This window comes from Amyelois transitella, chromosome 27, assembly GCF_032362555.1.
Source record: "Amyelois transitella isolate CPQ chromosome 27, ilAmyTran1.1, whole genome shotgun sequence".
Taxonomy (NCBI): domain Eukaryota; kingdom Metazoa; phylum Arthropoda; class Insecta; order Lepidoptera; family Pyralidae; genus Amyelois; species Amyelois transitella.
The window spans coordinates 3175582-3185564 of record NC_083530.1 but is presented as its reverse complement, the minus strand read 5'-3'; positions in this window follow the sequence as shown (position 1 = coordinate 3185564).

The window sequence follows — 9983 nt, the reverse complement described above, 5'->3', positions numbered from 1 at the left end:
GTCTGTGAATTATCTGTCTTTGAGAACTTAACGTAAGCACTTTATTTGTATTGATTGGCTAACTTTTGCCAGGGACTTCGCTCCTGTAATAATTTCTAGAAATAAAATTAGTATATGTTTATTATACGTTTGAACTTCTAGTATACTTCTTATTCTTCCCTCTATCTCAGTTACATGATGACCTCTTTAAGCTTGAGGTGGTCCTATGACTAAGAACCTGACCTTTTTTACAACAATTATTATACCTGATTTAACACAAATCGATTCCCATCTGAACTCTGCAACCTTTTCAGGGGAACCTAAACCATATTGCATTATAGTTACACATAATCGTCTAGATGTGCAGTTCTCCTTACGATGTTTTTTCTCGCCGGATGAGCCCATTCACTTTACGACTTCTTCTGGACTTCTTAACGCTTACCCCTTAACGACGATTTCTTAAACTTATTATCGAAAGACATTCTAAAACACTTGAAAACAAGCCTTACTGGGTATTAATTTCCTTGGCAAAATAAATTTTGTTTTGCCTTATAATTGTGTAATTTTCGCCTTAATACATGACCGAGTTTGTACTTTGAACGCAATATCCTTATTATGAATTCATAAACGATAGGAAACAAGGAGCTTATAAGAGCAATTTTATGGAGTAAGCAATATTGCATGGCTCAGAACGCAAAACGAGTTCTTATTCGGAGCGAATGAATTGTCAGCGATGACTAAAAATTCCATAGATCGGGTATCATTAAATATTTTAGGATGTTTGTTTCTTAAATTAGTTAATTATGTATGGATGTTTTTGCCTTTGTACTTTTTTGATAGATTCTAAAAAAGGGGGTAATTAAGTTGAATCTTATTATTTTAACGTCAATGACTACGTTTTTTTTGTATATTCTTTAATATTCTTAACACTTTGAGCTTTTTAGACCACCAACTATTTAAGTCAAATATAAAATAAAACAGAAAAGGTATGATAAAATTTAGTCGTTTAAATTTTATTTTCTATCAAAATTGAAGATAATCGTGCGCTTCTTTTTGACATAACTTTGTATTGAATATTTTAACGCTGCTCCATGTATTTGTTAGTCTGAGCTAGACAAGGACCAAAATGTGTCCTCTTTTGTGAACAAGGTCAGGAGCAAAACTTGTTAGGGTTTATTAGGACTTTCGGATTAGCCGCTGTCTGTAATGTTGTTTTATTGCGAAATAAATTAGACTTCTTGCAAATAGAATGAAGAACTTCTAGTTTATTATTCATATACAATTTCTTCTTCATAATTGAGTTATTTAAGCTGAACGCGGCATTTCAGATTTTTGGAGAATGTTGGCTCCGTGTAATCCGCAAAGTATAAAAACATGATGTACTTACATAAATTAAAGCACCTTCCGACACTGGCAGGCAGACACTGCATCTTTCTATTTGCTACAATACATACATACATAAAATCACGTCTAAATCCCTTGCGGGGTAGACAGAGCCAACAGTCTTGAAAATACTGATAGGCCGCGTTCAGCTGTAAGGCTTGCTACAATATATTGTAATACGAGTACATATGTTTGTTTTTATTCTTCTTTATTTTTATATTTATTACAATTTTCTAACTTGTGTTCTTTAATTTGGGTGCTAATTGATGCTCTCAAGGCGAAAAAAATCATCGGAAAGATTAGTAAATTTCTTTAAAAATAGATTCCCGCCTTTGCCCGACGTATGCCAATAAAAATAATGTATTATTGAAAAATTATAAGTCTATTAATGTTTCTTAGCTCACGGAAAACACCATCTCGTCTTTGATGCTAAAATTGGGACCTCATCCTAATATCACAAAATGTTCCTTGATGAACGCATAATGTTATATTATGCAACATAATTTTGAATTAAATTTTTGAATTCGTATTAGAAATCGATTATCAAGTCATCTTTTGTTCTTATGGGGTAGACAGAAGACAACTCGAAAAGCCTGAAAGGCCACGTTCAGCCTTTATAGCTTAATGATGGATCAGATGGCGGAAAATTGCTGGCACATCGCCTTAAAGAGGTATCCCAAATTTTTACGACATTCATGGGAAAGATATAAAGTAGTGGTAGTGTAAAGTCCGGAAACCACACGGCAAATTTCGTGGGTGTGTGTATTGTAATCACAGACCTAAAAACAGCATTGCAATATATACTCGAGCAGTTGTCTATGGTTGCATTCTGGCCTTGTATAGAATGGCATCACGCACCCGCGTAAATCCAAAAAGAAACCCTTTTTCAAGAAATTAACGTTTATTTAACAGTAAGATTCTTCTTTTATATAACCAATTATTTAAAAATATAATATTATAAATTTGGCACTATTACGAATAGTTTAATACTAGACTCACAATGAATATACCTACCATTAATTAGCATATAGGCAAAATAGATGGCTCTATGTAACAATCAGTCAAGAAAATAAATAAACAAATTTTATATTAACTCGCAGGTAAAAGCTAGGAAGTGTTTCTTACACTGCAGCATTTAAAGAGGTTTTTCGTAAATTCACACTAAAACGTGATATGTTTTTACACGGATTTATCATTATAAAAAGATCTAAATGCTTATTCTTACTTATCTTCTCGAAAAAAGCTATGAAATTGTCATCTCTCTCATCTTTCCTTCAAACTTTAAAGAAGTTTATTATTTTGTATAACTTATTATTTATATGTCAAGCGTTTTTTTTATATTACTACTTACCACATAATAAGCGGGTTCTCAAGACAACACAAGCTGATTGGTATTACAATTTAGGAAACTGTTTGTTTTTACTTTAACTAAGTACTTTAGTGTAAGATATATTTGTGTAATGCTAATAAACTTTTATTCATACATTCATTCATTCATTCAACCCAATTGTTATTGTTTTCATATTGCATAATCCCATCCCCAATTAGCGATATGGCAGTGGTCAGTGTGGCCAAGGCGCGGCGAACTAACGCTCATGGTGACATCATTAGCAAACAATATCCATACAATAACAAGGTAAAACTGTTTGTTAACCCCTGTTGTAAAAGAGCGATGTGTTCATTCATTCATATAGTCACGTCTATACCCCTTGCGGGTCAGTCAGAGCCAACAGTCTTGAAAAGACTGATAGGCCACGTTCAGCTGTTTGGTTTTATGATAGAATTGAGATTCAAATAGTGACAGGTTGCTAGCCCATCGCCTAAAATAAGAATCTGAAATTTAATAGCCTATCCCTTAGTCACCTCTTATGACATCTATGGGAATTGAGATGTAGTGGTTCTATTCTCTTTTTATATTGGTGCCGGGAACCACGCACACACCGCTTATAAAAAAAGCGGTGTAAAAGAGCGATGTGTGTTGTGCTTACTTTTCTTTTTTTAATCTCATTTCTATTTATGTCACGATTATTTATTTCTATTTTTTTTTCTCATACTTTACCAGACGAGCTATACTAAAAATCCCGTTAACTTCCTTCCCGTGAATTTTCTTGGGAATTCCTCGCTTAGTGCGTATGTCATTTTTACATCTTTCAATCCCAAATTTTGTCATGTATCTTCCTTATACGGTCTAGAGGATTTCCAGAAAATCCTTCGGGAAGGGAAATTAGCGGGACCATGTTTCATTTTACGTGACCGTAAACCTAGCTACCTATACATATTGAAAACCGCCAAGTCAAACAAATAAAATGATTTATATCGATACCAGTGAAAGCAGATCCGAATAACTTGATTTCAAAGTCCTTCCCGGAATAAATATCAAGTAAATAAGGGCTCGGTGAAAGGAAATAAATCAATACATCGAATGAGTTGTCAAACTTCAAACTAGCGTTCCTTATTCGCTACAGTTTCGATTGTCCGAATTTTTGATTTGATAGAATTAGCCTTTACCCAGGACTTCGATACTGTGGATATTTTTCGAAAGGAGAAGCCGGATGATGAAGAGAGATGTTTGACCTTCGATCGAAGGTAACTGTATTCGTGCAAAGAATAGTTCAAGAGTTTAGCCGTAAAAGTAAGGAATAAACAAACGGACGGATTTATAATATAACTATGAAAAGTAACCCATCCGTAACCGTAGAAGTCAGCTCTATGATATTCTTATTAAAAAGCTTGTCCCAGACTATCTTAAAATAGACTTCCAACGATTAGGTTCCACGGACAAAAGTATCCTACGTTCTTCAAATAAGTTAACTCTTGCTACCCCTTTTCACTTTGCAGGGTTTTCCTCCAATTTTTTTCGCCGTGATGACTGTTAGGCTCTCGAATTAACTCCCCGAGTCCATCAGGACATCCCCAAGTTGTTCAAATCGTAGGTATATAGGTTTCTCTTGAGCCGCGAGGGTATTTAATACCTATAACCCTTTCAACTCATTTCAGTAATCGTTGCACCTAATTATTTATGTATATTGTTTATTTATTGTTGTTTTTATGTTTGTTTATTATAATTATTTTATTTTGTATTTTGTGGAGGCATTAATATATTTATTTAGTTTGTAAAAGTAAAGTTCTCTGTCAGACCCAATGATTTACTGTTAGGTAATACTTGTAGCATTATTACCAGTCAATCATTCCGCCAATTGTGCTATACACTTGTATTTTGTACAATTAAGTTTAAATAAATAAATAAAAGTATGTAATATTATCTATCCGTAATACATAAAAAATAAGGTGAATGAAAATAATAATAATTAAATCTTTTATTTAAACTGTACTGTGCTAAAAGAATATAACCATCAACTTTCACGCTGTAATTTTTGAGAACTCAAGTGAGTATTTATGAGGAGAGGTCTTTCTGATACCTTTTTCGTGGAGAATCGGAACCGTGACGTATAAGGAACAAGCCGTCAAACTCCTAATTGAAATGTTTCGGGCGTGAGGTTAATAAATCATGGGTTATGCCGCGGAGTTGGGTTCCGAAGAAACAGACCACATTCTGATGCGAAACGGCGGCGAAAGAAGTTTCTTTTTTGTGTGTGTGTGTTATTTTTTGTTATGTTTTTTTTTAGTTTGTATTTGAAATATATATCTTATAAGTAACTTGGATGTCTAAATTATAGAAAACTAGCTGTGACCCGGGGCTTCGCTCGAGTGGAATTTTCCATAAAAGGAACTTATTATGTTAGTACCTAAATTTCATCAAAATCAGTGTAGTGAAAGTTACAAACACACATTCTTAAAAACTTTCGCATTTGAAAATAGGAGGGATTTAAGTTACCCTATATACGTGATTATATGAATGAATGAGGATATGAGTTACTATTATTGTACTTTGGTTGTCTAAACAACAGAAAAATTCAAATAAAAAGACAGAGGAATACAATAGCGCTACGGAGTGAGTCTCAGAAGACAACGACCACATTATGATGCAAAAACGGTAAAAATCCTATATTACACATATAATACAGTTGATTCTACAGCGCGTTAGAAGTCACGAGTAACAGCTAAAACTACCAAAGGTGCTATCCGTGGCAAAAAAGCTAATTTATAGTAACCACAAAAAACAAGGCACCATGACACCTCAAATCAGCATGTCATCAAAATAAATTACAATATAACAGCGAATTAAACTTTCTGTAGGTTAAAATGAACGTGCGTTTCTTACGGTTAAGCATTGAGAGCAGCCCTTGGAGGTGTGTACCTCATAAGGGCACTTACGACCCTCCATTGTTCGTAACCCTAACACGGCTATGAATTTTTCATTTACGGTATTTCGCGCTCATTCGGAGGGTTAATTTTTAGCTGATTACGTTTAACGTGAGTGGGGTGTGATTGCATACATTAATTAAATCACGCCTCTTTCCCGGAGGGTTAGGCAGAGGCTAAATCTTTCCATTTAGCGCGATTCCTGCATGCTACTTTAGCTACATATACATTTGTCATTCTCTGTGCCGTGTGGTTCCCGGTACCAACAGAAAAAAGAATAGGACCACTCCATCTCTCTCCCATGGATGTCGTAAAAGGCGACTAAGGGGTAGGCTTATAAACTTGGGATTCTTCTTTTAGGCGAAGCAACCTGTCACTATTTGAACCTAAATTCTATCATTAACCCAAATAGCTGAACGTGGCCTATCAGTCTTTTCAAGACTGTTGGCTCTGTCTACCCCGCAAGGGATATAGACGTGATTATATATGTGTGATATGTCATTCTCTACGATTAAGGTCATCGGTTTCGGGTACTCTTGACCTGACCGGCCTTGACCTCCCCGATTTGTTCAAGGTACATTAGTCTAGGCTTTTTCATTTCGCGAAGGCACAGGTTCGAATCCCACTTTGGGCGTGTGCCAATGACTATTTTCGAACATATGTACATTAGTTTAAATACTAACCGATGCTCTTACGATGTGGGAAAACATCGTAAGAGCATCGGTTACAAGTAGTTTCTGAGATTAGCGCGTTCAAACAAACAAATAAACTCTTCAGCTTTATAATATTAGTATAGATACATAGCTAAACGAGGTCTGAGTCTTTTCGAGACTGTTAGCTCTGTCTATCGCGTTAAGGAAAAAGACGTGATTAGTACAGTAGGAACAATTATAAGATTGGTCATGTACCATTTGCCGCTACCACAAAACAAAGCCATCTTATTGCAATACCATTTGAAACATTGCCGTCTCAGCAACCTCTGACACTCAATGGTAATCCTAGCAGTTCGCTAAACAATGGTCAACATAAATCCTACAAATTAATCTGAGCTATGTTGGCCATAGTCCAAGTGGCTAGCGAGATGTTATAGCTAGCAAGTGGTTCCCAAACTGCGGTGTAGTTTGTGACACTTAATTTTTAATTACTTTATTGCTCTTTCATACATACATACGTATAATCGCGTGTATATCTCTTGCGGGGTAGATAGAGCCAACAGTCTTGAAAATACTGATAGATGATGGTCTAGCATTAAGCCAAACAGCTGAACGTGACGTTCAGGTGTTTGGCTTAATGCTAGAATTGAGTCACAAATTGTGACAGGTTGCTAATCCATCGCCTATAACCAGAATTCCAAGTTTATTAGTTTTTCCCTTAGTTGCCTTATACGATAGAGGTGATACCTATTCTAATAACAAAGCACAAATTTAACGGATATTTTAGGCAAGATTACGCACGTTATTTATTTTACTAAAATCCATTATTACTTAAGCGACTGTATTTTTATAATTATCTGTAGGAAACACAGATACAAAGTCACAAAGGTCAGACCTTTCTTAGCTTGTGGTAACACGCGCAAGGAGAATGATGATGGCTGGTTAGTTTTAAAGTTTGGGAAACACTACTTGAGCATGAGATCATACTTTCCTTATAAAATTTCCATATAAACAAATAGTCTTTACCTATATTATATCACGCCTTCCCGGAGAGATAGGCAGAGATTAAGAGAGCGCTTCTTTCCCCTTGCCACGATCTCTGCATACTTCTTTTGCTTCATCCACATTCATGAGTTTCTACATGCAAGCTCGGCGGTTTCGGGTACTCTTGACTTGTATTAACTTATATTAGGTACTATGTTCTATAAAAATGTGTGGTGCCGTGTGGTTCCAGGCACCAATACAAAAAGAATAGGACCCCTCCATCTCTTTCCCATGGATGTCGTAAAAGGCGACTAAGGGATAGGCTAACAGGCTTGGGATACTTTTTTAGGCGATGGGTTAGCAACCTGTCACTATTTGAATCTCAATTCTATCATTAAGCCAAATAGCTGAACGTGGCCATTCAGTATTTTCAAGACTGTTGGCTCTGTCTACCCCGCAAGAGATAAAGACGTCATTACATGAATAAATAAATGAATAAGTCTCTCAGAAACTGGCCGCAACAGGAATCATACTCGACCATGGAAATTCAATAAGAATTTCATGTAAAAAAAAAAACAAATTGTCACAATTTTCGAAATTCTTAGCGAATTTCTCGTCTGGCCCGTTGCCAGACGCTCACAGTCTTATAACCGATTGTTTTATTGTCAGACAAATGGATCTAATGCTTGACTGCACAGAGTACTAGAAACAGAAAAATTGGTCAAGTGCGAGTTGGATTCTCTCTCTCTCACCGAGGATATCTTATTTTATAATATATATAATATTTTATAATATAATATAGGTGCCGTGTGGTTCCCGGCACCAATAAAAAAAAAGAATAGTACCACTCCGTCTCGTTCCCATGGATGTCGTAAAAGGCGACTATGGGATAGGCTTATATTAACTTGGGATTCTTCTTTTAGGCGATGGGCTAGCAACCCGTCACTATTTGAATCTCAATTCTATCATTAAGCCAAACAGCTGAATGTGGCCTAACAGTCTTTTCAAGACTGTTGGCTCTGTCTACCCCGTAAGGGATGAAGACGTGATCATATGTATGTATGCATGTAAACATATATAGTGACGTCTATATCCCTTGCGGGGTAGATAGTGCCGACCGAATCGAAAAGTCTGAAAGGCCATGTTCAGCTGTATGTCATTTACGATGGAATGAGATTCAAATATTGACAGGTTGCTAGCCCATTCCCTGTGTTGATACTTTACGACATCCATTGGAAAAAGATGGAGTGGTCCTATTCTTCCTTTTCTTCTTCCGTGTTACAATACGAAACCTCCAATATCCCTCTAATGACTTGCTGTGCCCGCAACTTCGTCCGCGTGGAATAATTTTTTGGGCATCATTGAAGCGCTCAAGGATGAATAATGTTCCCCGTTTTTTTCACATTTTCCATTATTTCTTTGCTCCTTATAGTTGCAGCGTGATGTTATATACCCTAAAGCCTCTCTCGATAAATGGTCTATTCATCGCAAAAAAAAATTATCAAATGAAACCAGTAGTTAATTAGATAAGTGCATTCACCAAACAAACAAACTCTTCAGCTTTATAATATTAGTATAGATTGACAATACACTTTAATTGCAAACAATATCGCGGGCAACAACTAGTAAACAATAAGTCTACAAATTATATCTTTCATTTCAAAACCTAACGCACTCATAAAGCGTGAAAATCAAATGTTACACATTCTCATATAAATTAATTGTTAAACCTTTGAAACAAACAGTCAGAATTCGTTCAAATGTTAATTCAAACCGTATAAACTAGGAACACGTTTCAGTAATGTTGAACTGAGTTCAACCGTAATTGTTGTTAAAACATAATTGTTAACAAATAATGCCAGATAAAGTTGTAATATCAAAAGTGTCGGCCGCATTTGTAGCAGACACCAAAAAGGTAGGTAGGGTTGGCAACTAAATTTATAAAATAATAATTTTCTAAATTAAATAATTTTTTAATAGGATTTATATACATCTATACTAGTTTAGAGTTAGTATCTCGTTACATAAGTCTAGAACTACTTCGAGGCTGACTCAATCTGTGTAATCTGTATATATACTAATATAATATTATAAAGCTGAAGAGTTTGTTGGTTTGTTTGTTTGAACGCGCTTTTCTAAGGAACTACTGGTTCGAATTGAAAAATTCTTTTTGCGTTCAATAAATCATTTATCGAGAAAGGTTTTAAGCTATATATCATCACGTTGCAAGTATAAGGAGCAAAGAAATAATGGAATATGTTAAAAAAATGGGGGAAATTGTTCATCCTTCAGGGCTTCAATGATGCCCAAACGCGGACGAAGTCGCGGGCCCAGCTAGTACCTTCATAAAGTACAAGAATGTTTAATACACCAATAAACAACGTCTCAATCTATAACTTGGTTGTTAAAAAAGTTCATAATATAGTTGCCTCATAATATGACGTCACATTACGAAAGAGGTTTTTAGTTGACGACAGATCCAACGACAATATAAAGGATTATTAAAATGCCATTCTACTTCATATAAGAGTAAAATAAAATTCTTCTTAAATTTTAGTCGCATAGCAACTGGGCACTATTTTTTAATCTCAATTTTATTATCAGCATAACGTGGTCAGTGGCTTATAAACTTGGGATTCCTCTTTTAGGCGATGGGCTAGCAACCTGTCACAATTTGAATCTCAATTCTATCACAAAGCCAAACAGCTGAGCGTGGCCTAT